Source organism: Sminthopsis crassicaudata, chromosome 1, assembly GCF_048593235.1.
Source record: "Sminthopsis crassicaudata isolate SCR6 chromosome 1, ASM4859323v1, whole genome shotgun sequence".
Lineage (NCBI taxonomy): Eukaryota > Metazoa > Chordata > Mammalia > Dasyuromorphia > Dasyuridae > Sminthopsis > Sminthopsis crassicaudata.
Window position 1 is genome coordinate 303,928,092 of NC_133617.1, and position 26,654 is coordinate 303,954,745.

The window sequence follows — 26,654 nt, forward strand, 5'->3', positions numbered from 1 at the left end:
AGAATAATACACTATGATCAAGTAGGATTTATACCAGGAATGCAAGGCTGGTTTAATATTAGGAAAACTATCAGTAGAATTGACCATATTAATAATCAAATTAATAAAAAAACATATGGTCATCTCAATAGATGCAGAAAAAGCATTTGATAAAATTCAACATCCATTCCTACTAAAAAATGCTTGAAAGTATAGGAATAAATGGACTATTCCTAAAAATAATAAGAAGCATATATTTAAAACCATCAGTAAACATCATATGTAATGGAGACAAACTGGAACCTTTCCCTATAAGATCAGGAGTGAAACAAGGTTGCCTGCTATCACCATTACTATTCAATATAGTACTAGAAACGCTGGCCTCAGCAATAAGAGGCAAGAAAGAGATTCAAGTATAGTAGGAAATGAGGATATCAAACTATCAGTCTTTGCAGAGGACATGATGGTATACTTAGTGAAACCCCAAAAACTCTGCTAAAAAGCTATGAGAAATAATTCATAACTTTAGCAAAGTTGCAGGATACAAAATAAATCCACATAAATCCTCAGCATTTTTATACATTACCAAGACAATTCAAGAGCAAGAGATACAAAGAGAAATTCCATTCAAAATAACTGTTGATAGTATAAAATACTTGGGAATACATCTACCAAAGGAAAGTCAGGAATTATATGAGCGAAATTACAAAACACTTGCCACAAAAATAAAGTCAGATTTAAATAATTGGAAAGTGCTCTTGCATAGGCCAAATAAATATAATTAAGATGACAATACGCCCTAAACGAATCTATTTATTCAGTGCTATACCAATCAGACTCCCAAGAAACTATTTTAATGACCTAGAAAAAATAACAACAGAATTCATATGAGAGAGAGAATTTCAAGGGAAGTAATGAAAAAAAAATTAAATGAAGGTAGTCTAGCTGTACCTGATCTAGAACTATATTATAAAGCAACAGTCACCAAAACCATTTGGTATTGGTTAAGAAATAAACTAGTTGATCAGTGGAATAGGTTAGGTTCACAGGACAAGATAGTGAATAAAAAGAGCAATCTAGTGTTTGACAAACCCAAAGATCCCAACTTTTGGGATAATAATTCATTATTTGACAAAAAACTGCTGGAAAAACTGGAAATTAGTATGGCAGAAACTAGGCATGGACCCACATTTAACACCACATACTAAGATAAGATCAAAATGGCCAAGATTTAGGCATAAAGAATGAGATCATAAATAAATTAGAGAAACATAGGATAGTTTACCTCTCAGACTTGTGGAGGAGGAAGGGAGTTGTGTCCAAAGGAGAACTAGAGATCATTATTGATCACAAAATAGAAAATTTTGATTACACCAAATTAAAAAGTTTAAGCACAAACTAAACTAATGCAAACAAGATTAGAAGGGATGTAACAAATTGGAAAACATTTTTACAGTTAAAAGGTTCTGATAAAGGCCTCATCTCCAAAATATACAGAGAATTGACTCTAATTTATAAGAAACCAAGCCATTCTCCAATTGATAAATGGTCAAAGAATATGAACAATTTTCAGATGATGAAATTAAAACTATTTCCACTCATATGAAAGTGTTCCAAATCACTATTGATCAGAGAAATGAAAATTAAGACAACTCTGAGATACCACTACACATTTGTCAGATTGGCTAAGATGACAGTAACAAATAATGATGAATGTTGGAGGGGCTGTGGGAAAACTGGGACACTTCTGCATTGTTGGTGGAGTTGTGAAAGAATCCAACCATTCTGGAGAGCAATCTGTAATTATGCCCCAAAAGTTATCAAAATGTGCATATTCTTTGATCCAGCAGTGCTACCACTGGGCTTATATCCCAAGAAAATACTAAAGAAGTGAAAGGGACCTGTATGTGCCAAAATGTTTGTGGCAGCCCTTTTTGTAGTGGCTAGAAACTGGAAAATGAACGGATGTCCATCAATTGGAGAATGGTTGAGTAAATTATGGTATATGAATGTTATGGAATATTATTTTTCTGTAAGAAATGACCAACAGGAAGAATACAGAGAGGCTTGGAGAGACTTATATCCTCTGATGCTGAGTGAAATGAGCAGAACTAGGAGATCATTATACATTTATACATTATACATTTCAACAATGATACTGTATGAGGATGTATTCTGATGGAAGTGGATATCTTCAACATAGAGAAGAGCTAATCCAATTCCAATTGATCAATGATGGACAAAATCAGCTACATCCAGAAAAGGAACACTGGGAAATGAGTGTAAACTGTGAGCATTTTTTTGCGTGTGTGTGTGTTTTTTTTCCCAGATTTTTACCTTCTGAATACAATTCTTCCTTTGCAACAACAATAGCAACAAAATTCGGTTCTGCACATATATATTGTACCAAGCATATACTATAAGATATTTAATATGTATGGGAATGCCTGCCATCTAGGGGAGGAGGTGGAGGTAAGGAGGGGAAAAATTCATAACAGAAGGGAGTACAAGTGATAATGTTGTAAAAACAAAATTACCTATGCATATGTACTGTCAAAAAAAGTTATAATTATAAAATTAATAAAAAATAAATTAACGAAGAAGAAGAAGAAGAAGAAGAAGAAGAAGAAGAAGAAGAAGAAGAAGAAGAAGAAGAAGAAGAAGAAGAAGAAGAAGAAGAAGAAGAAGAAGAAGAAGAAGAAGAAGAGGAGGAGGAGGAGGAGGAAGAGGAGGAGGAGGAGGAGGAGGAGGAGGAGGAGGAGGAGGAGGAGGAGGAGGAGGAGGAGGAGGAGGAGGAAGAAGAGAAGGAGAAGGAGAAGGAGAAGGAGAAGAAGGAAAAGAAGAGTGAAGTTCCAGAAAGGAATAGTTGAGGGCATGCTCTTGATAGCCAAGGCAGTTCACAGGGCTAAAACCCAGATGCCCAGCCCTACAGATTTAGCCCAGTCACATAGGTAAGTGTCTGAGGCTAAATTTGAATTCAGAAAAATGAGTCTTTCTGACTACAGGCCCAGCACTCTATACACTTAGCCAACCAATTTAACAGATGTAGATCCTTAATAAATCCTGTCAGAGACCATCTTGTCCAAACCTGCCCATTGCACAGAGAAACTGAAGTCCTTGTCTGGTCAGAGTTAAAGGCAGAGTCAAGATGAACAATAATGGTCCAGATCTATAATCAGCCTAGGACTCTTGTTACTAAACACTAATTTCTCCATTTCACTCTTTCCAATCTGAAAATGCACTTGCAGACCCCACCTAAGCAAAAGGAAGTCAATTCCATTATGACTGAAACATGAATTTAGCAGACAATACCCAAACAGGGAACCCAGTCAGAACAGTGTTGAATGGAGCCAGAGTGTAACTTTATATCCCTGTAAAGATCTCCTACTATTCCAAGCCCACCTAGCATTACCAGGACTTTAACTTTTCCCCCCATTTTTAAAAACAAGCACAGCTGGATGTTCCAGTAGATAAAGCACTGGCCCTGGATTCAGAAGGATAAATTCAAATCAGACTAGCTGTGTGATGATAAAATTTAGCTAAGCAATTAATGCTGGACTTCTTTAATGTTTAACGACTATCTCTCCAGGGTCTGTGGGCCCCAGCTGGTGTGGGGTATAACCTGTTGGACTGAGCTGGCCTTAAACTGACCCCAACTGGTTCTTGGACTATGTCCAGTTCCTCTGGAGGCCAAGGTAGATGAAATTTTCGTGTTAAAGCCACCCACATCTAAGCTAGATCTTTAAAATTGGAAGTGAGTTTTTGTGGGTCTTTTTGCAGGTTGGAAAGATTCCTTTGAAAGATTCTACATAGCTACAGTCTTTACAGGTTTGTTTTTTTCTGAGAATTTTTCATATAATTTTACTATTTCAGAAATGGAAGGATTTTGGCCTTTGCCCAAGGCCATATTGTTTTCAATGGTATAATCTAGATTCCTGAATTTGCACAGGACTACTGAACCCAAACACAACATTTCTTTATTGCATCACTGAGGAGAGGCAGCTTCTCAAATGTTCTAATAAAATCAAGTCCTTTCCTACTTGGATGGGGGAGATTTAGTTGATTATCTAAGTCTTTTGGAAGGCAGACCTCTTTATTTTTAATTTTTATTATTCTAAATTGTAACATGGTAGGATATCTGAGATCCCTCTGAGTCTAGAGTTAAAACTGAGATCCTTATTTCCTGCCAAAACAAAACAGGCCTTTTTCCTTCCATTATAAGCTGTTAGCAACAACCTTGGATGTCATCCCCTCCCCTCCAAAAAAATTACAGGGAAACCTAGAAAGAAGATAATTATTTAAGGTTACAAAGGTGACAAATGGGCAATCAAGGTCCTGAATTGATCCATCTTCCTACCTATTGGCTGCTTCTGCTGGTGAAACTTTACATGGTGGTTCTTGAACTATACCTTAACTCAAGATTCTGAGAGGTTGATTTTTCCCACTACATCCTCTCACATGAAGATATCAGGGTATCAGGTCCTGGTGAAATACATTACAGGTTGTCGAATTGAGCCCAAGTGAATGTGTGGTATCCCCATGCTGCTTCCTCAGTATGCCTGATTACACAGCAGTAGATGTGTCATGTAGAATTTCCTAAGCAGGTGTCACAAGGGCCAATGCATTGACCAAGTAATGGGGTAGGGATGAGTTGAAGTAATAAGACAGCATGCTCCCAGGACTGGGGGCTCAGGACTTCAGACTGAAGAGATGATGGGAGTGGCCACTGTATTATTTCTAATTTATAAAATTTAGGACTGTTTATTCACTTAAATCTTTACTTACATGTTCAGAAACAAATAATACAATGTGTGGAAGTACAGCCATAACTTTGGTTTTAATCTCTGGAAACATTTTATAACGACCTACTAATATGCTATAGAGATTTGATATACTCCCACCTACAGACAAGAGAAAAGGGGAAAAATAATGATTCAGTTTTCAACAAATTAGAATGAAGAAAATAACATGAAATTCAGAAATTCACCCAATTAAAATTAAATTGTCATTGCTATATTTTGAAAATATTCTCACAATATTAAGAGGAAGGGTTAATAATGTAAGTTACTTATTTTTTAAAGTTCTTTTTCTAGAATAAAGCAAAAATAAACTAAAATACAAAGTCCTATGAAGGAAATGCAATTTTTAAAAAATGCCATCTATATTCATGGGATCATTTAATTTATTGGAGAAGATTTGAATCCATCTCTTCTAACTGGTACCTGAATACGAATACCCTCCATTGAACTGACCTGAAACTACCATTGAAAAAATTATGTATGTATATGTGTCTATACACACACACTCACACACACACACATACACACACACATACACACACACACACACACACACACACACACACACACATATATATATATATATGTAATGTGAAAATATCATGACAGACTTGAAATTGGAAATGCATATAGTCTGCTAGGCTATTAGAATTGGAAAGATCATAGCCAATCATTTAGCTCAATACTGTTATTGTACAGATAAGTATGTTGAAATATAGGTATGCTAAGTAAAATCTTGATTTCAAAGAGCAAAGCTAAAATAAAAAAGACACTGAAACCTAGGATGAATGAGTTTTAGTCAAGTATTTAACTCATGATGTTTCATGAAATGAAAACATTATGGTTCTACAAATGACCAGACCTAGCAGTCCATCAATTCTAATAAAAATAGGAAATTAAGTTAATCTGGCATAAATTATTTTAAGTTATACTTCTTACACATAATTCTTTAGTTGACACATCTTCTTTACTTGTTCAAGTACCCAAAGTCCTTAGGGCAATAATCAATTCTAGAACGTTATAGATTAAGGAAATTTTTACTGTGTGATAATTCTCATAATCTATCCTTTTTTTTTGCATGTGAAAATCTAGTAATTTTTCTATTTTTAGTTTTACAGCTCCTCACTACCATATCTGAGATGATCAACAGAGGTTTAAAAATCTCATCTGTCAAAGTTTATAGGATTTTAAGTAGGATCAGAGCTATTATTGTGGAATATCATAATTCAAATCCAAACATTTGAATATATTTAGAACAGCTAAGTATCCAACTTAATTAAAGTAATTTTTATTATGGTTTTCCATTGCCTAATATTTCCATTTTACCTTTCCCTTTCTCTGCTTTTAAATAGACATTATTTTGTTAAATATTAATTATTTTAAATAAGGGAAGAAAAATCAGCAAAAATCAATCAATATATTATAATCAATGCAACTTAATTATGTTTTTTTTCTATTTTTTCCAGTATAAAGAAAAGGAACAAAAGTGGGGAGAAAAGAATCCAAGTGAAATAAATAACTAGCATCATTACTATTAAAAGAAAGATATGCCTAAATTTTACTTTAAAAATAAATATCTTTTTTTATGTCTCATTATACATGATTTAAATTGGTCCTTAAATATTCTGCTTACTAGGAGAAAATATTCTCCCCAATTTGGCTTCTCCCCAGCCAATTATTTCATGCATTTTCTTGAGAAGTATCATTTTCATTACAATAAACACAGGGGATATTTCATATGTAAACCTGTATAAGATATAAATTAAATTGCTGATTGCATTATAAACTATACATCCATAAGTAAATGTTATCTGTAGTAATGAATAATATTTACATAGAATTTAAATATGTATAATATATTTACATAGATTATCTTAATCTCTTCACCACAATATGTGATGTTGGTCCAATTTTGAGTCACATTTTATGTGTGAGAAAACTGAACCTGAAGTGACTTACATAATCAGACATTCAACAAGTATTTCAGAGATGACTTGAATCTATATGTAAGTCTAATGTTATTTACATTATATCATATGTCTTCTATATTGGCTATGCAAAATTACATAATACTATATCTGAAAGATGATAATAATGATAATTATAATATTGTTAGAAAAAAAAAAAAACTTGGAAGATATATTTAAATAAAGGTAAAAGTTCTATCACTGCTGCATCACACAATAATCTGTCTCTTTTCTTTTTCCAATATATGTTTAAGGAAAATTGTTGGTTTGAAGAATTGTAATTCTCTAAATTATCAACTGTGCTTCATAAAGCAGAATTATGAGTATAATTACAGAATTACTCCTGACAAATTTCTTATGCCTCTATCTTAAGATGCTTATACTGTCTTAAAATACATTTAAAATAAACCTAGGAGAAATACAACAAAATTAATAAGGACTAAGTAGGAATAGTACCTTGTTTATAGAGTACTATAAGATTTACAAAGTATTTTTAATACTCTATCTCATTTGAAGCTCATGGCAGCTATATGAGGTAAGTTCTATAGGTACTATCAATTTTTTCCCTTTATAGATAAGGAAATGAAGATTAAAATAGTGTTGTTCAGTTACTTCCTGGCACAGAATGAATAGCAAAAAAGAAAATTCAAAACCAGGTCTCCTCAATGTCATTTCCATAACACTGCACTGCCTCTCAAGAAAGAAAAAAAAAAAAACAACAACAACAACAAAAAAAAAAAAACAAGCAATAGATATGAATCTAGTTGATTTTAAATCATAATTTTAAAATTTATAATAGCTATAGTCCTACTTTTTAGTGCTTGTGAAATGTCAAGTAGAAAAATACATTTTTCAAAGCATTAATAATATTGAAATGAAATAATTTTTGTGGGAAAAATATATTAAATGGGTATCTAGCTCAGTTGTTTCAGTTTGGCTTTTAAGGTTCATTCTATAAGGCATTTCATTTGATTGCTACCTACATATTTCTGATCTCTGACAGAGATTACTTTCATTTTTCTTTAACTCATCACCTCCTATTCCTAATTGTCAAAGGCACTGTTCTAAAAATCTTTATTTGCTTCAAAACATCTTGGCAACAGAACCCATGAGTCAAGAGATCAATTTTCTGATTATCAAAGTTTTGTTTTACAAAAAAAATGTAATAAAGTAAATTCACAGGGAAAATGAATTCAGCATTAAATAAAATAACTTTTATGTTCTGCAAAGCTTTTTATATACATGATTTTATTTCATCTTCAGAACAATACTAAGTAGATTCTATTATTATTCCCATTTTAAAGATGAAAATATTAATTCCAAATTTTAGTAACATGATCAAAGCTAGTAATTATCTGAGGCAAGAATTGAACTCAAAATTCCTAATTCCACGCACAGAATTTCACCAATTATACTAATTGGCTTTTATATCCTTCTTTTTCACATTATATTAGCTAATAAGGAAGCACCAATTCTGCACATTGCAATCTGTATCATAGCAGTCAACTAGGTCCTGCAGTGGAGAGAGTTCTCTGGACCTGCAGTAAGGAAGAATCATCTTCCTGAGTTTAAATCTTATTTTAAACCCTTTCTAGCTTTCTGACCCTAGGCAAGTCACTTAAACCTATTTTTTTTAGTTTCCTTATCCACAAGATGAGCTAGAGAAGAGACTAGATATTATCTTTGCCAAGAAAACCTCAAATACAGTTAACAAGACAAGATTAAAATGACTGAACAACAGCAATAACAATAATAAACTTATAATTGAAGTGAATGATCTTTTTGTATAAATATGTAAAGATAAAGCATTAGATAAAATTCTTGACAGAGGAAACAAATGAATAGATTTGTGATTTAAGTTATTTTCATATTCCAATAGAGAAGGAAAAACATTGAGCATGTGAGGTTACCTCAAAATCATGACCACTTAAGTGTAAGGTGACTCATTATAAAAGCACAGGAGATCCTATTTGTTTTTTATAGATACAACATTAAGACAAAGAGAATAAATCTCTGGAGACTAGTCTTAGTGGCCTTCAGTCAGAAGCATCCTAATAGAAGCAAAGCCAAGATAGTATAGAAAAAGAAGGAACTCATTTGAACTCTCCCAAATTCCCCTCCAAATGACACCTCAAATCAAATTGTAAATTGCCAGAATAAGCAAAAAAAAAAAAAAAAAATCAGGATGAAACAAATTTTGGAACTGAAGTATTTTAGGTAATCAAGAAATGTTTGTCTCACTGGGTTGGTGGTCAAAAGTGTAGCACAAAGCAGCATAGCTCACCCCAGCAAGCTAGCAGCCAGCCTTGAAGGCAGCTGCATCAGAAACAGCAGCTTTTAGAGCTCTCAGACAATTGAAGAAAATGAGATTATATGAGATCTTTTGATGCTACTAGGTATATAACTCTCACATTGACCAAATGGAGTTTCAGGTCACAATCCTAGAAAAGCCATCACTTTTGTCTAGATTCTGGTCACATGGGCTTTTATCACAGCTTCAAGGTGGAGAAGAGATCTTACAACTCTTTACAGATAAGAACATAGGCAGAGACAGCAGAGTATAAATAAAAGACTGAAGTGAAATTCGCTGTCCTCAACTGAACAAGAAAAAAAAAAAAAAAAAAAACACAGGGGTTGCAATCAGATTCTCAGATAACCTAATTAAAAGAGATATGTAGAAAAACTACATTATCCTAAAAAAAAATGCCATGGGCAATTAAGTAATATCAATACTGAATAGATATACATCAAATCATATAGCATACATATCCATATTAGTTTTTTTTTCCCCTGAGGCAATGGGGATTAAGTGACTTGGCCAGGGTCACACAGCTAGGAAGTGTTTGTAAGTGAATATGAAAGCTTTACAATGATTTAATGCTTATTCTGCCATCTTAATTCCCAAAAATCAACTTCCCCTTTCCTTTAATTTTTAAAAAACTTTTTGAGTTCCTCTAAGAATTTTTTGGACTTTTGTCTAATCCTGATTTTTCTTCTTTGATGTGACTATTTTGATTTTTTTTTGTTGTTGTTGTTGTTTAAATTTGTGTCTTGAACTTTCATGGTACCATAGTAACTTTCTTACTCTAATTATTTTTGGTCATTTACTTATTTTTCAAATCTATTTCTTGACTTTTAACTTGATGTTAAAGTTGGACTCCATTATCACGGTGGAAGGATCTCATTTCACGTTTCAGTTATTTGTTTTCCTAGTAGCAGATTTTGTTCTGGAGGTCTGTAAGTTTTCAACTCATTGAAGGTGGTATGATCTAAGAAGATTTATTGTCTCAAATAATGAGCATCAATAATGAAAAGGATGAATTCACTACCAATGAAAAGAAATTAAAGGACTTAATTTGCCAATTTGCCAATAATTCTAGCAATCTACGAAAAATGGATGAATATCTCCAAAAATATAAATTGCTCAGATGCACAGAAGGGGTAATAGGATGCTTAAATAACCTTATCTTAGAAAAAAGTAATTGAACAAGCAATAATTCCGTTTTCTAAGAGAAAAAAAAGCATTAGGACAAAATGGAATCACAAGTGAATTCTACTAAATGTTTAAAGAATAATTAATTGCAAAACTATGTAGAAAAATTGGCAAAGGAATCATACCAAATCCCCTTTTATGGAACAAAAATAGTGCTTATAGCTAAACTAAGAAGTGTAAAAACAACAACAAAAAAGAAAACTATAGATAAATTTCTCTAAAGAATACTAAAGTTATTTTTGAGATGAATTTTCATTCATATTTGAAACATACTCCTAGCTACTTAGCCTTCTGCAGTATCATATTCCAACTCCTTTAATCCTTTAATGTAGAAGGCTGTGTTTCCCTGATTCATTCTCCACGAGATTTGAATTGCTTCTTTCTGGCTTCTAGCTATATTTTATCTATAACCTGGGAGCTTTACAGTTTAGTTACATACATAAATACACACACATATACACATATATATATATGGATATATTCATATATATGTATATATATATATATATATATGTAACACTACAAAGAAAATTAAAGCAATATCTTGCAAAAAGGAAAAGAGGGAGGGAGGAAAAAAGGAGAGAGAAAAAAAGAAAGAAAGAAGGAAGAAAGAAAGAGGAAGGACATACTAAATGATAGACTCTGTGCTAAGCACATTCAAATAACTCCTTTGATTCTCACAACAACCTTGGGCTATTATACCCCTGAGGAAAATGAAGTAAACAGAATGAGTGTTTTGCCTAAGACTACAAAGCTATTAAATGTCTGAGATCCATTGTAAACTTAGGTCTTTAGGACTCTGTTGATTATATAACCTGGGTAATGAAAATCCCTCTACCATTTCTCTGAAATGTCTTTAAGTGAGAAGTTAAGTGACTTATACAAGATCATATAACCAGTATGTGTCACAGATAAAACTTGAACCCATGTTTTTTGTGGTTTTAAGAGAAGGTGTCTCTCTAAGCACTACTCCTGACTACCTCTTCTCCAAATTAAGAGAACTATAAAAAACTTCAACTTATCAATTGCTCTTCTTTGTTAAGTGTTTCTGATGCAAGTCTCATTGTTAGGATTGTTGCATCCTTGTGTGTGTATGTGTGTGTGTGTGTATATATATATATATATATATATATATATATATATATATATATATATATATATAACTCATCCCTTCCTTTGCATTCCATGTAATTTCTGTTCTCTTATATTCCAGAAGAAGTTTATATATTATTATAGGGTCATTTTTTTTCTTTGCTTTTGTTATGTAAGCAGCCTTTATCCCACTAGACATATATCTCTCTGTTGATGTCTTTCACAATGCTTCTCTTGTGCATTTCTTTTATGACAATACTATAGTATACTTACTCCTATCATGAAACCCTCCATTGCCTCTTGGCTTAACCATTAATATTAAATGTTTGGAGCCTATTGTATTATATGACATAAAGCCATACACAATATCCAAAGGAATATATATTTTACAAAGATGGTTTCTCATTTCAGGGAGAAGTGAGAAGTCATTAATATACCTTAAAATTTCCCAAAGACAATCCATTTTATTTTATTCCTGATCCATTTCATTATCTATGTGTAGCACCTGCCATATGTGTGTGTGTATATATATATATATATATATATATATATATATATATATATATATATATATATATGCATACATATATATACACATATATTTATAAAGCATTACTTATTCCCTGTTTTCCTTATGTGGAAAATTATCCTGAACTTTTTGGAGAATCACAATTATGATGATTTTCAGAGACAAATAGACAAATCATCACAATTGATTATATAACAAAATTACAAGGGATTTATATTTTGGGCATGTCCCTACATATTCATTCATTTACTCACTTAACAATTCTCCATTCATTCAACAAGCACACATTGATTGCCTGTGTTCTAGATACTAAAATATGCATTGTCAGGTGATGGAAATAAATTGATTTACTACTTGCAATGGGGTTATGGTAATGAAGATCAAATTAAATTATTCTGGGGATGTACTTTGTGTTCAGGAAGTTCTGATCCCTGAGCATCTGGTGACTGATTGGCTCAGCAACTTTACATGAATATCTCAGGTGTCAGAATGTATTGTACAAATGGTGCATAAGGCTGATTAATATCATGATATAGATGGTGAAAATTTCCAGGCTATAAGCTGGCTCTAATGATACTTCAATATAAAAATGACTTAGGCCTATTTCCTAGGCTTTGATGTCTCAAGTATCCCAACTCTATTAACAATATCACCATGTGATAGGATTCTCAAATTTGGGGGCTACTTTGGCCAGAGCAAAATATTGTCTCAAAAGAATTAGTTTGTTTGGTGATTTTGGTTCTAAGATGTAAGGTAGGGAAAACCTACTTACATGTTAGTATTTGCAGTAGCTGTCAATCATTCACCAGCTAATCCAGTTATATCAAGCCCACTGGGGAGCTGGTTAAAAAAGCGAGGGTGCCCTGGGAAGAAACAACATAACAGAGGCTTTTTATATGTTATCAAGAGGAAAGGCTTTTAAATGTAGTCAGTTAGTTCAAAGCATTTATTAAATGCTAACTCAGGCTAACTGTTAGAATATAAAGAAAGACAAAAATAGTCCCTGAACTCAATGGTTTTGGAATCTACTGATGTTAAAACTAGACACATAAAAGATACAAATAAAAGATAATCTGAGAAAGAAAGATATAGCAATTTAGGACATGGGAAATACTTCATGTAGAATTTGGGATTTGATCAAAACCTTGAATGAAGCTTGAGAAACTAAGTTGTGGAGGTAAAAAGAAAGGGACCTCCCTGCATAGGGGTGTGTGATTATATTCCTCAATATTAGAGCTGAATAAATTGAGGCAGACAGGTAAAGTGACTTTCACAGGTCACACAGATAATAAACATCTGAGATTGAGTTTGACCTCTGGCTTTTCTGACTTCAGTTCAGAACTCTTATCTATTGCTACCTGCTTGCCTAATCTGATCAAACCTATTGTAAACAATGAGAGGAAATAATGTGTTGGAAAGAAGAGAATGGGTGAGATCAAGAAAGAAGGCACTGCTAAATGGAAATTGAATAGTGAAAGTTATAAATAATCAAGAAAGGGGGTTACCCTAATGGGTAAAAATATATTCTATAATGATAAATAGATCCTTTAATGGGTCTTTATTTCAGAGAATTGATGAACAGGAGAAAAAAATTTTTTTTTTTTTTTTCTGAGAGTGTTTTCCCTTTTGTCTCCCAAGAATGAAAATTAGAACACTTGGGAGAAACTGCCATCCAGAAGTGTTGGAAGTCACAAATCCACAGAAGAGATTGCAAGGCAAATGAGAAAGAAAATAATAATGAAGAAGGGAGAGAGTAAATTTATGGAACACAAGAAGATTTTAACCATGAGCTAATGCTTCTATCTTGATTATCTTTCTCATGAACTGGTATTTCTAAGATTGAGATACAAAAGTGGAAAAAAAAGAAAGAAGGCACAAAATATAAAAAAAAATAGGATAAAATTAGAAAAGAGATCATCGCTATTTTAGAAGCTTGAATTCCATGTGATGTGCAAAGAACCAAAAGAATAAATAAAAATGTATCAACAGTATGAATAAAAATAAGCATTTAGGATTGACAGAGAGAGAAAGAAGAAAAAGAAGAGAATGAATATAGACAAAAAGAAAAGCAATCCTTGTGAAGATCCAGAAAGATAAAAACAAAAGCTAAAAAACAAAATAAGTTGCAATGGAGGGAAACTTTTTTAACACACATAAGAGGGAAAAAAGAAACAAGGATGACTATAGACAAATGCACTGAAAAGCATGATAAAATCATTCATATTAAATCAACAGCTAAAATCAAAGAGAGTACTACCCTCACTAAGAGAGAGGGGGTAAACTTAACATGCAAAATAGAGATGGAGAACATGAGAATTTTTTTTTTACTTGATAATGCACAAGTGATATGTTATAACAGTTTTACAGATATGCTGTAAGGATTTTATGCTTCTCTTTTTTTAACCCTCCCATTTAGGGCTAGGAGTATAAGAAGTGAGGCAAGAGGCTGAAAGATGAGAAAATTAAAACATTTTAATTTTTTCAAAGTTCTATCTCACTGAAAAAAAGTCAGATTATTCAGACTTTTTTCAATAACACTGTACACTTGACAGGGTTTAGGAAGAGCCTTTCTTCTCATGGAGTCCCATTATATAAATTTATGAATACATTTAATGAGAATATTCTATGTATAATTTAATTTTGAATTTTAAAAGTTTTTTTTTTAAATTAGAAAAAAAACTGAATAAAATCCTGATTTCTGACATTTACTAACTGCTTTTTAGTCAACTTCTACAGATCTCAACAAGATTCACCTATCAAGAAATAGAAAATTTGTGACAAGTATTTAAGAAGGTAATCTCGGACTTCCAGCCAAGATGGCGACGTGGAGGCAGACAGCTGCTTGAGCTCCCTGTTTTCTCTCAGAACTTACTTCATGACAAGCCTCAGACTTAATGCTTGACCCAGAAAGAAATCCACAAATAATCACCAAGAGAAGACATCCTTGAAAGTCGCCAGAAAAGGTCTGTGTTTGCTCGGGGGAGGGTCAATCAGACTTGGCACAGAATGAGGGCAGGCAAGCCAGAGCTAGAGAGGCAGCTCACACAGCTCTGACCAGAGGGGGAGGGGTATGATCTCTGCCGTTTCTGTGAAAAGACTTTTTCCCCAGAGGGGATACTCTGTCTTGGCAGCAAGCCAGGAGCATCAGAGAGGATGTAAACACCGGAAGTGAAGATTAAAACCCCAGAAAGCCAGTGTCTCTCAGAACCCGGCCACCCCCAACCCCCAACTGGACTGACTCAGTGCGTTCTCAGAGCCTCAGAGCGCAGAATCAGTACAGTCATTGCTGTTCTGTTAGTGGCTCTCTGCTGCCCTACCCCCAGTCTGTAGAGGAAGCCCATTAATACCATCCAGCCCCATCCCCCGCAAAACAGACCAATTGTTTGTCTTGGCAGTTTGTTTTCTTCGATTCCTACTCTGACAAAATGAACAAAAAGTTCAAAAGGGCTCTAACCATTGACAGCTTTTGTATGGAGAGAGAGCAGACTTCAAACACTGAGGAGACTAAAAACAGACCGTCCCCAGATGAATCCCCTAAGAGGGATATGAGCTGCTCCTCAATACAAAAGAATCTCATAGAGGAAATCAAAAAGGCTCTCACAAGAGAGCTGGAAGAGAAATGGGAAAAGGAAAGGGAAGCTTGGCAAGAGAGCCTGGAGAAGTCATCCCCTGCATTCAAAGACAGAGTGGATAAAGAAATCAAATCATTGAAAAACAAGATTAGTGAGCTGGAAAAGGTAAACAACTCCAAGGAAAACAGGATTAGTGAGCTGGAAAAAGAAAACAGCTCTCTAAAAAATAAAATGGATAAAGTGGAAAAAAATTCCATAGAAGATAAAAACTCAATTGGACAATTACAAAAAGATATAAAGAAAGTGAATGAAGAAAATACATCATTGAAAATTAGACTGGAACAAGTAGAAATGAATGACTCAAGGAGAAACCAAGAGGGAGTCAAGCAAAACCAGAGAAATGAAACAATTGAAAAGAATGTCAAGTACCTTACTAGAAAGACAACAGACCTGGAAAACAGATCCAGGAGAGACAATTTGAGAACAATCCGACTCCCTGAAAAATGTGAGGAAAAAAAGAGCTTGGACACCATTTTCGAGGAAATTATCAAAGAGACCTGCCCAGACATTCTGGAAACAGAGGGTAAAATAGACATTGAAAAAAATTCATCAATCACCTACTGAAAGGGACCCTAAAATCAAAACGCCAAGAAATATAGTGGCCAAGTTCAAGAACCATCAGACAAAGGAAAAGATATTGGAAGCTGCTAGAAAAAAACAATTCAGATATGGAGGATCCACAATAAGGATAACCCAGGATCTAGCAGCGTCCACATTAAAAGAACGAAGGGCCTGGAACATGATATTCCGAAAGGCTAAGGAACTCGGTATGCAGCCAAGAATAACATACCCAGCAAGAATGAGCAAAAAACCAACAAAATAGACAAACCCTTAGTAAACCTGATTAAAAAAAGGAAAGAGAAAAAGCAAATAGTTAGTCTTGAAAATAAAAAGGGTGAACTCACCACTAATGAAGAGGAAATTAGAACAATAGTTAGGAGCTACGTTGCTCAACTTTATGCCGATAAATTCGATAACTTAAATGAAATGGAAGAATACCTTCAAAAATATAGCTTGCCCAGATTAACAGAGGAAGAAGTAAGTAGTCTAAATAATACCATCTCAGAAAAAGAAATAGACCAAGCTATTAACCAACTTCCTAAGAAAAAGTCCCCAAGACTAGATGGATTTACATGTGAATTCTACCAAACATTTAAAGAACAACTAATTCCAATGCTATGTAAACTATTTGAAAAAATAGGGATTGAAGGAGTCCTACCAAATTCCTTCTATGACACAGACATGGTACTGATACCTAAACCAGGTAGATCAAAAACTGAGAAAGAAAACTATAGACCAATTTCCTTAATGAATATTGATGCTAAAATCTTAAATAAGATATTAGCAAATAGACTTAAGAAAATCATCCCCAGGATAATACACTATGACCAAGTGGGATTTATACCAGGAATTCAGGGCTGGTTTAATATTAGGAAAACTATTAGTATAATTGACCATATTAATAATCAAATTAATATAAACCATATGAGCATCTCAATAGATGCAGAAAAAGCATTTGATAAAATCCAACATCCATTCCTACTAAAAACGCTGGAGAGTATAGGAATAAATGGACTATTCCTTAAAATAATAAGGAGCATATATTTAAAACCTTCAGTAAACATCATATGTAATGGCGATAAAGTAGAACCTTTCCCTATAAGATCAGGAGTGAAAAAAGGTTGCCCACTATCACCATTACTTTTCAATATAGTACTAGAAACTCTAGCCTCGGCAATAAGAGCCGAGAAAGAGATTCAAGGAATTAGAGTAGGAAATGAGGAAATCAAATTATCACTTTTCGCAGATGACATGATGGTATACTTAGAGAACCCCAAAACTCTGCTAAAAAGCTATTAGAAATAATTCAGAATTTTAGCAAAGTTGAAGGATATAAAATAAATCCACATAAATCCCCAGCATTTTTATACATTAACAACACAATCCAACAGCAAGAGATACAAAGAGAAATTCCATTCAAAATAACGGTCAATATATAAAATATTTGGGAATATATCTACCAAAGGAGAGTCAGGAATTATATGAGCAAAATTACAAAACACTTGCCACAAAAATAAAGTCAGATTTAAATAATTGGAAAGACATTCAGTGCTCTTGGATAGGCCGAGCGAATATAATTAAGATGACAATACTCCCTAAATTAATCTATTTATTTAGTGCTATACCAATCAGACTTCCAAGAAACTATTTAAATAACCTAGAAAAAAATAACAACAGAATTCATATGGAACAATAAAAGGTCGAGAATATCAAGGGAAGTAATGAAAAAAAAAATTAAGTGAAGGTGGTCTAGCTGTACCTGATCTAGAACTATATTATAAAGCAACAGTCACCAAAACCATTTGGTATTGGCTAAGAAATAGACTAGTTGATCAGTGGTATAGGTTAGGTTCACAGGGCAAGATAGTGAATGAAAATAGCAATCTAGTATTTGACAAACCCAAAGATCCCAAATTTTGGGATAAGAATTCATTATTTGACAAAAACTGCTGGGAAAACTGGAAATTAGTATGGCAGAAACTAGGCATGGACCCACATTTAACACCACATACTAAGATTAGATCAAAATGGGTCCAAGATTTAGGCATAAAGAACAAAATCATAAATAAATTGGAGGAACATGGGATGGCTTACCTCTCAGACTTGTGGAGGAGGAAGGAGTTTGTGTCCAAGGGAGAACTAGAGACCATGATTGATCACAAAATAGAAAATTTTGATTACATCAAATTAAAAAGTTTCTGCACAAACAAAACTAATGCAAACAAGATTAGAAGGGAAGTAACAAATTGGGAAACATTTTTACAGTTAAAAGTTCTGATAAAGGCCTCCTCTCCAAAATATACAGAGAATTGACTTTAATTTATAAGAAATCAAGCCATTCTCCAATTTATAAATGGTCAAAGGATATGAACAGACACTTTTCAGATGATGAAATTAAAACTATTTCCGCTCATATGAAAGAGTGTTCCAAATCACTATTGATCAGAGAAATGCAAATTAAGGCAACCCTGAGATATCATTACACACCTGTCAGATTGGCTAAGATGACAGGAACAAATAATGATGAATGTTGGAGGGGCTGTGGAAAAACTGGGACACTGATGCATTGTTGGTGGAGTTGTGAAAGAATCCAACCATTCTGGAGAGCAATCTGGAATTATGCCCAAAATGTTATCAAAATGTGCATACCCTTTGACCCAGCCATACTACTACTGGGCTTATATCCCAAGGAACTACTAAAGAAGGGAAAGGGACTTGTATGTGCCAAAATGTTTGTGGCAGCCCTTTTTATAGTGGCTAGAAGCTGGAAGAGGAATGGTTGTCCATCAATTGGAGAATGGTTGGGTAACTTATGGTATATGAATGTTATGGAATATTATTTTTCTGTAAGAAATGACCAACAGGAAGAATACAGAGAGGCTTGGAGAGACTTACATCAACTGATGCTGAGTGAAACGAGCAGAACCAGAAGATCATTATACATTTCAACAATGATACTGTACGAGTATGTATGCTGATGGAAGTGGATATCTTCAACATAGAGAAGAGCTAATCCAATTCCAATTGATTAATGATGGACAAAATCAGCTACATCCAGAAAAGGAACACTGGGAAATGAGTGTAAACTGTTATTTTTACCTTCTGAATCCAATTCTTCCTGTGCAACAAGAAATTCGGTTCTACACACATATTGTATCTAGAATATACTGTAATATAATTAACATGTATAAGACTGCCTGCCATCTGGGGGAGGGGGTTGGGGGAGGAAGGGAAAAAATCTGAATAGAAGTAAGTGCAAGGGATAATGTTGTAAAAATTACCCATGCAAATGTACTGTCAAAAAAAAAAGTTATAATTATAAAATAAAATAAAAATTAAAAACAAAAAAAGAAGGTAATCTCTATGCTGCCAATATCTCAAATTTGATGAAATAAGAGATATTTATATAAAATATATAACTCATGTACTTCACTTGTTTTTCTCAAAGAATTAATATGCATTTTATAAACTCAGAACATTGGGTACAGGCATTATAAAATAAGGAAAATTCTGAATAATGATTATAAAAAATGAGAAAAAGATCAGGTTAGAAGGGTCTATAGTAGCTATACTATATGAAAGTAAGAGTAAATATATTAATGAAATTACATTTTCAAGCAAGTACCCCAGTAATATTCTGTCAATGCTAAATAAGATTACATACATACATGTATATGCATTATATATTTATATATAAAACACTATTCAAATTTCCCAAAAATTTACATTTGATAATAAACTTAACAGTAGTATTACTTTCTATTCTCAAAAGTGTACTTTTCTCTTTTATGTATTACCTGTTTTAACTCCATATTTTAACGTCTTTCTACAAACAACAAGTAATTGCTCCAATGTTTTGGGTTGGTCAGAGAGTTCTATGTTGAACCCATCCAAACCTTCAAGGAGTTGTTGAGGGTGATGAAAATCCAGTATTTTACTTTCTTCATCAAAGGTTTTTCTAATATAATGCAGGATAATGTCGACTACTTCGAGGAGAAAGTGTTCTGTAATTCTAGTTCCATGTTTATGTGGTAATAAATCTAGAAATAACTCAAAGAAATATGAAGATTTAATTCAGATTTAAATAAGCAATAGTTCCCAAGAAAATCTATCAGGAATTTATTTCAATTGTACAGTAACAATCATTTAGGATCAAATGGCATATAAAGTATGGAAGAAAGGAAGAAAAGAAGAGAGGAAGGGAGGAAAAAAAGGAGGAAGGAAAAGAGGGAGGAAAGCAGAGTGGAGAGGAGGGAGAAAGAAAAAGGCAAAGAAAGAGAAAAAGAAAATGAGAAAGAAAAGAAGAGAGAAAAAAGAAAAATATGCAGCAATTTAATTTGACCATATAGTGCAATATATAGTAATCATAGTTATCCCTCTTTTCTACAAGAAATGGTGGATGGAACACTCACTCTGATTTTTCATAAAATATATTATTTTCTTTCAGCATGATACATCAAAAATGAGATTCTTTTATACCACATAAAATATTTTTTCAAAGGGGAAAGGTATCTGATTTCTTCATTCTTACCTGAAGTATAAACACTTGAAAAATTTGTCATGAAACTTTCAATATTGTAATCTTCTTCCTTGTCTTCTTTACCACCTTGAATACCACAAATAGATTGTTTTCTCCTCTGTACTTCATGCATCTGCACAGCTGGACAAGAACATTTTGAGGGAAGCTTGTTTTGTGTTTGTAAAGATATTTTATGTGTCTTAATTGTATGTGATTCTTTTTGAAATTGGGTAACTAAATGGATTTCAACAAGAAAATAACCATAGTAATAATTCATCTAAAACCTTATCACATTGTTTTCAGTAAAATCTATTTGTTATGAATTTGCTTGTAAAGTTCCTTCTATGGTTATTTTGTTCTATCAGTTTGCTCGTTGCTGTGATTTAATTTTTCATGCATCTGTCTTTTGTCCCTCCAACTAAATTAGAAACCCCTTAAAAGCCAGATTGTGCCCTACATTCATTTTTTCCATGTCATGTAGCACTATATGTACAACTGACATGTAATAACTATACTCTAAAAGATGTAATATTACATAGTGCATTTGTATAATACGCATAATACAATATATATCTATATATATATAAAATAAAAGTTATGAAATAGTTATTTTACCTAATATGAACTGTCCCTCATTATTGAGTTAAAGAAAAAAAATCTGTTTTTAAAAATTGTATTTTTAAAAAATTGTATCAACTATTCAATTATCATTGAAATTTGAACACATTTTGGCATCAAAAGTCAATTAGCATTAATCAATACTTTCTTTGTGGAAGATTTGAACCTGCTAGAGTTAAAAACTTAAGCTATTGCATCATTCTTATTGGGAAGTTTCCTGTAAGAATACTCCCTCTACCAATACAGGGTGATACCTTGTCTGCAGCCTATAGCTTTAATTTAGTTACCTAGAAACAGAAGTTAAATGGCTTGCTCTGGTTCACACAGTCAGCATATATCAAATGAAACAGTTAAATCATATTTCTGTGGCTCTAAGGCATTTTCTAACCAACAAACTATATATCTTTGTCTCTGACTTTTTGTGTATCTCTCTGTCTCTTTATCTGTTTTTGTCTTTATCACTTTCCCAATCTTTTTCTCTTTGAATCCCCCCCCTTTTCTTCTTCCTCTTTCTCTTCCTCTCTTTTTCCCTTTCTTCTCTATCTCTCTGTCACCCTCTCTGTATCTCGCTGTCTCTGTTTCTCTGTGTCTGTCCTTGTCTCTGTCTTTCTGTCTGTCTGTCTGTCTCTCTCTCCATCTTAGTGTTCTCTAGCAGTATTGGGTTATATATATATATATATATATATATATATATATATATATATATATATATATATATATATATATATATATATATACATTATTTCTATATTTATTTCTTCTATTATATTAATGACTCTTATTAATTAAGATCCAGACTTATTTTTTCTCAGGGATCAGCCCTTGTATGTCAGTTAACCATGCTTTAAAGGATAAGATCGATAGATCAAAGTACCACTATACTATTTTGTTTCTATCATTTTTTCATTCTTTTCAGTTTTTGATGTCTTACACAATCATTAGCTTCCATTTCCCAATTCTAGTTTTTAATGTGTGATTTTTTTCAATTAGCTTTTGTAACTTTTTTCCCATTTGCTTAATTATACTATTGAAAATGTTTTCCTCAATAGAAGTTTTTTGCATTTGTCGTATTGTATTTTTAAGCAGTTGTATTCTTCAATGTTTTCACAAGCTGTTAACTCTTGTGCATTCCTCATTTCTTATCTATTTTTTTCTTCTACCTCTCCTACTTGCTTTTAAAAATATTTTATGGACATTTTCAAGAAGTTTCTTTCAGTTGGATACCAATTCATATCATTCTGAGACCTCCTCAGTCAACATTTTGTTCTGTCTGAATTGGTGTTTTGGTCTTCCCTGGCTCCATATTAGCTTTTTTATGGTGAAAGCATTTTTCTGTTTCATACTCATTTTATTTCCTTTTCTTTTGGTATTTCCTTTTTTTTTCTTTTTTTAACTTTTCTGGTGGGGCTCTGCTCCTGGTATAAAGGATATTTACCCTTATTTTAAAAGACCAAATATGCCATTAACACTGTGGATTTGACTATGTTGAATTAAAATGTACTAGGCAAGTAGATAGTCCAGTAGAGTATTTGGCTTGGAGTCAGGAAAACCCAAATTCAAATCCTGCTTCAGATGCTTAGTATTTGGGTAATTTTGGAAAAGCTAATTGACTCCTCTCTCAGATTCCTCATTTATAAAATGTGCATATTAATAGTACCTACATTTGAGTGTAACTATTAAGTACAGATTCTTGCACTTCAAACTATAATATATGTGAAGTATTTCCCAAGCCTTAAAGTCTAACTATTATTATTAGTTGCCAAAAATAAGAAATTATATATATATATATATATATATATATATATATATATATATATATATATATATATATGCGTGTGTGTGTGTATATTACAAAATCAAATATAATATATGGTTACATAAGTAAATAATATTTAAATATATGCACATGTTATACAAATATTATGATACACATATAAATATAATATAACCATATGTAGTTTTTCTTTCCATCTCATTATATTCAAGGGAGAAAAATAACACAAGATGGAAGCCTTTTAGTAATAATAAGCTTTTCAGGTTTATAGTATATGTCTTTTGATTTCATGATTGGTTATTTCCTTGGTCTAAGGCATTCTCTGGTGAAGAAAATCTCTCTATTAATTCAGGTGAGCATTTTGTCTGTAACTTACAATCACCTAAGATGAAAAAAAGTTAGGCAATTTGCTCAAGGTGGAAGACCTAATTTGTGTTAAAGGTGAGACTTGACCTCAAGTCCTTCTGGCTTTAAGGTCTGTTCTCTATATTCTACCATGTTGTAACTCCTTTAATACTAGTCATGGAGAGGAGGGGAAGCACCAATTTATATGCAAGTCCCTACAATATAGCTCCAAGTATAAAAAGAAAAAAAAAAAAAAACACCCATTGTACTTAAGAATCTTAAATTCTATTGGGAGGGAGAAAATAGCACATGAACATATAAGTGCATAGTGAAAGAGTATCAAGAAGGAGATCTTAAGAGGAACCTTAATTTAAACCCATTGTTGTATTATAGGCAGCTCCTAGATTATCCCTACAATGATTACCCCTATAATTATTATTCTAAAATTGTCCGGCAAAATCATGAAATGAGGTGTCTGAAGAACATTAATTCACAAAAGTATGAAGCTTAAGGACTTTATGTGAATTCCATGATGGAGACTTCTTCAAGTGGAGTATTCTGCTCTTTTAATTCAAAGATATTATCATTTTGCAGCTTTCTGTGCAAATATGATCATCTGTAAAGAGGAATATTTTAGAGCCAGTTAAGATATGAGAGGATATTTATCTTACATCAATCTAGATAATATTCAAAGCTTGGTTTCCCCTAGATATTTCTTAAGCTAAGGACCATTTCATTTATATATTATATGCTATGCTTATTGAGCTTTTACCCATCATAAATGACAACTAACAATCATAATCATAAAAACTGATCTTTGTAAAAGCTGTAAAATTTGAAAAGTGAATTTTCTCATTTGATACAAATTATAACAATTGCAACTGTAGAGCAAATGAAACAATATATGAATAGTGGCTCTCAATCAATAAATATTTATTATATGTCTATTATGTACCTTGTCCCGTGCTAAATATTTGGTATACAAAGAAAGACAAAAGACATTCCTTTAAGGAGTTCAAAATCTACTATAATAAACAACATGAAAACAACTATGTATACACCAACTATATGCCGAAGAAGTAGGAAATAAATGGCACAAAAGCACTAGAAAAAAGAGCTTGAGAAGGGTTTCCTGCAAAAGATGGGATTTTATTTCAAGGAAGTCAGGGAAGTCAGGTGGCAAAGATGAGGTAGAACATTCCAGATATGGGGGACAGCCACCAAGATGCCCTGAGTTAGGAGATGGAGTATTTCTATCAGAAGATCATAAAGCAAACCATTGTCACTGAATCAAAAAGTATAGACAGAACTGAGTGGGTATGTAGATTGTAAAAAGGAAAATAACTGGAAAGGTAAAGCATTGAGCAAGATGCAAGGCACTATATAAATGTAAGCAGCCTCTATCACCACCATTACCATCATCACCACCCCACCCCCATCACCATCACCATCACCAACACCACCATCATCATCCTCATCCTCATGCACATTTTCATCATCTGCATTTTAGATACAAGAGAGCTGAGGCATCTCTAAGTTCAGAGATTTACCATTAATCATACTAGTAAGCTAAAACCATAAGATTGAATCAAGGTCCTTTGTGACCTCTGTCCAGAAGGTTTTGCATTGTACTATGCTACCTAAATAAAAATTGTTTGTTTGTTTTTAAAATAATTTTAAAATTTGTTTGTTGTTGCTGGATAATCTTTTTTTTTTGGTTATATACTATACCAAATGTTTCTTCCATCACTTTAACATTGAAATGTTGGGCTCTGATTTTATAATTTGGGGGCATATATTTAAATATGCCCCATTGTCTATATTTATATTTGTGGGTCATCAGATCACCATTAGAAGGCAAATTAAAATTGAGCCTTAAAAACACTATGTCTTCACTTTCCTTTTTTATATTTACATTTTTTTTCCTTATGGCAAATCAGATGACATTGACTTTCACTTAAATAAATGGAAACAATGAGATGTGATGTAAGAATGATTTCATATTCATAAAGAAACCTTTTCCCAGGAGCTTAAAATATTTAAATTAAATTTGTTAATCCTAATATCTATGGTTTCAAAATTACTATCCTTATTCTTAGAGTATAAGAGAGAAATATCTACTGAAAAGGAAAGAAAGGGAATATAGTCTACATGTACCCACCAAACTATTAGCCATAAGGAACAGCTAAGATGATGGAAAAAGAGGAATACAGACACACACACACACACACACACACACACACACACACACACATTCACATTCACATTCCTCCTCTTCTTACATTTTAGCTATTCTGTCTATTTTCTTTTCTTTCTCTGTCTCTGTCTCTGTGTCTGTCTGTCTGTCTCTGTCTCTCTCTTTCTGTTAAGGGACAGCATCCTAGAGATGCATTGGCAATAAAATTTATAGTGAGAGAATTGAAATGTATGGTGGAAACAATGCTGAATTTGCCTTCAAAGAATCTGAAGTCTGAATTCTGGACCTTCTGCTTACTAATTGTCTGATCATAGAGAATTCACTTCTCTGAGCTTGTTTCTTTATCTGAAAAAAATGAAAGTTGACAAGGTGATTGTCAAGGTTCCTTCCATTTCATAATCTTCAATCATATACATCATACTGACAATAAAAATTAACTACAGTGCCTAATGGAAAGAAGTGATTTTAACCTGTTAAATATTATTAAGAGGGGGCATCTAGGTGGCGCAGTGGATAGAACACCAGCCTTGAATTCAGGAGGACCCAAGTTCAAATCTGGTCTCAGACACTTAACACTTCCTAACTGTGTGACCCTGGCAAGTCACTTAACCGCAGCCTCAAAAAAAAAAAAAAAAAAAAAAAGAAAGAAATATTATTAAGACTTGTTGAAATGACCCTCAAGGATTTGAAAATGACACTACCTCTGTAAGAGGTGTTTTTTTTTTTTGTTTGTTTGTTTATTTGTTTGTTTTTTTATTTTGTTTCTATTTTATTCATTTATTTGTCCTTACCAAAACTGTGATTTCGTTGTTGGAAGGAAACCCCAGTTAGAAAGGACATACCATATTTAGAAGCAATAGATAAAAAGAAAGATGGAACAGAATTATGTATTAAGAAAATATACTTTTGTGAGCAAATCATAGTGCAAGACATTTGAAGAATAACCAATAGATGCAGAAAGAGAAGTAATATCATTATAGTAATCTACTACAGAAAGGGAAAAAAAAGAAATAGATTAGAAAGTAGATCAGATACTTAGCACTGCATATCATGGGGAATGTAACATTTTTGGAACTATATGCCAAAAATTGGCAAAATTGTTTCTCCTTACACATTAATAATTTCCCTTTCCTCCTGTTACCAATCCTA

At 32.9% G+C, this 26,654-nt stretch overlaps 1 pseudogene; it reads right to left on the reverse strand.

The window, feature by feature from the left end:
* Positions 1–20,704, reverse strand: part of LOC141549804 (glutamate decarboxylase 1-like) — a 60,284-nt pseudogene extending 39,580 nt beyond the window's left edge.
* Between the last annotated feature and the right edge of the window lie 5,950 nt (positions 20,705–26,654).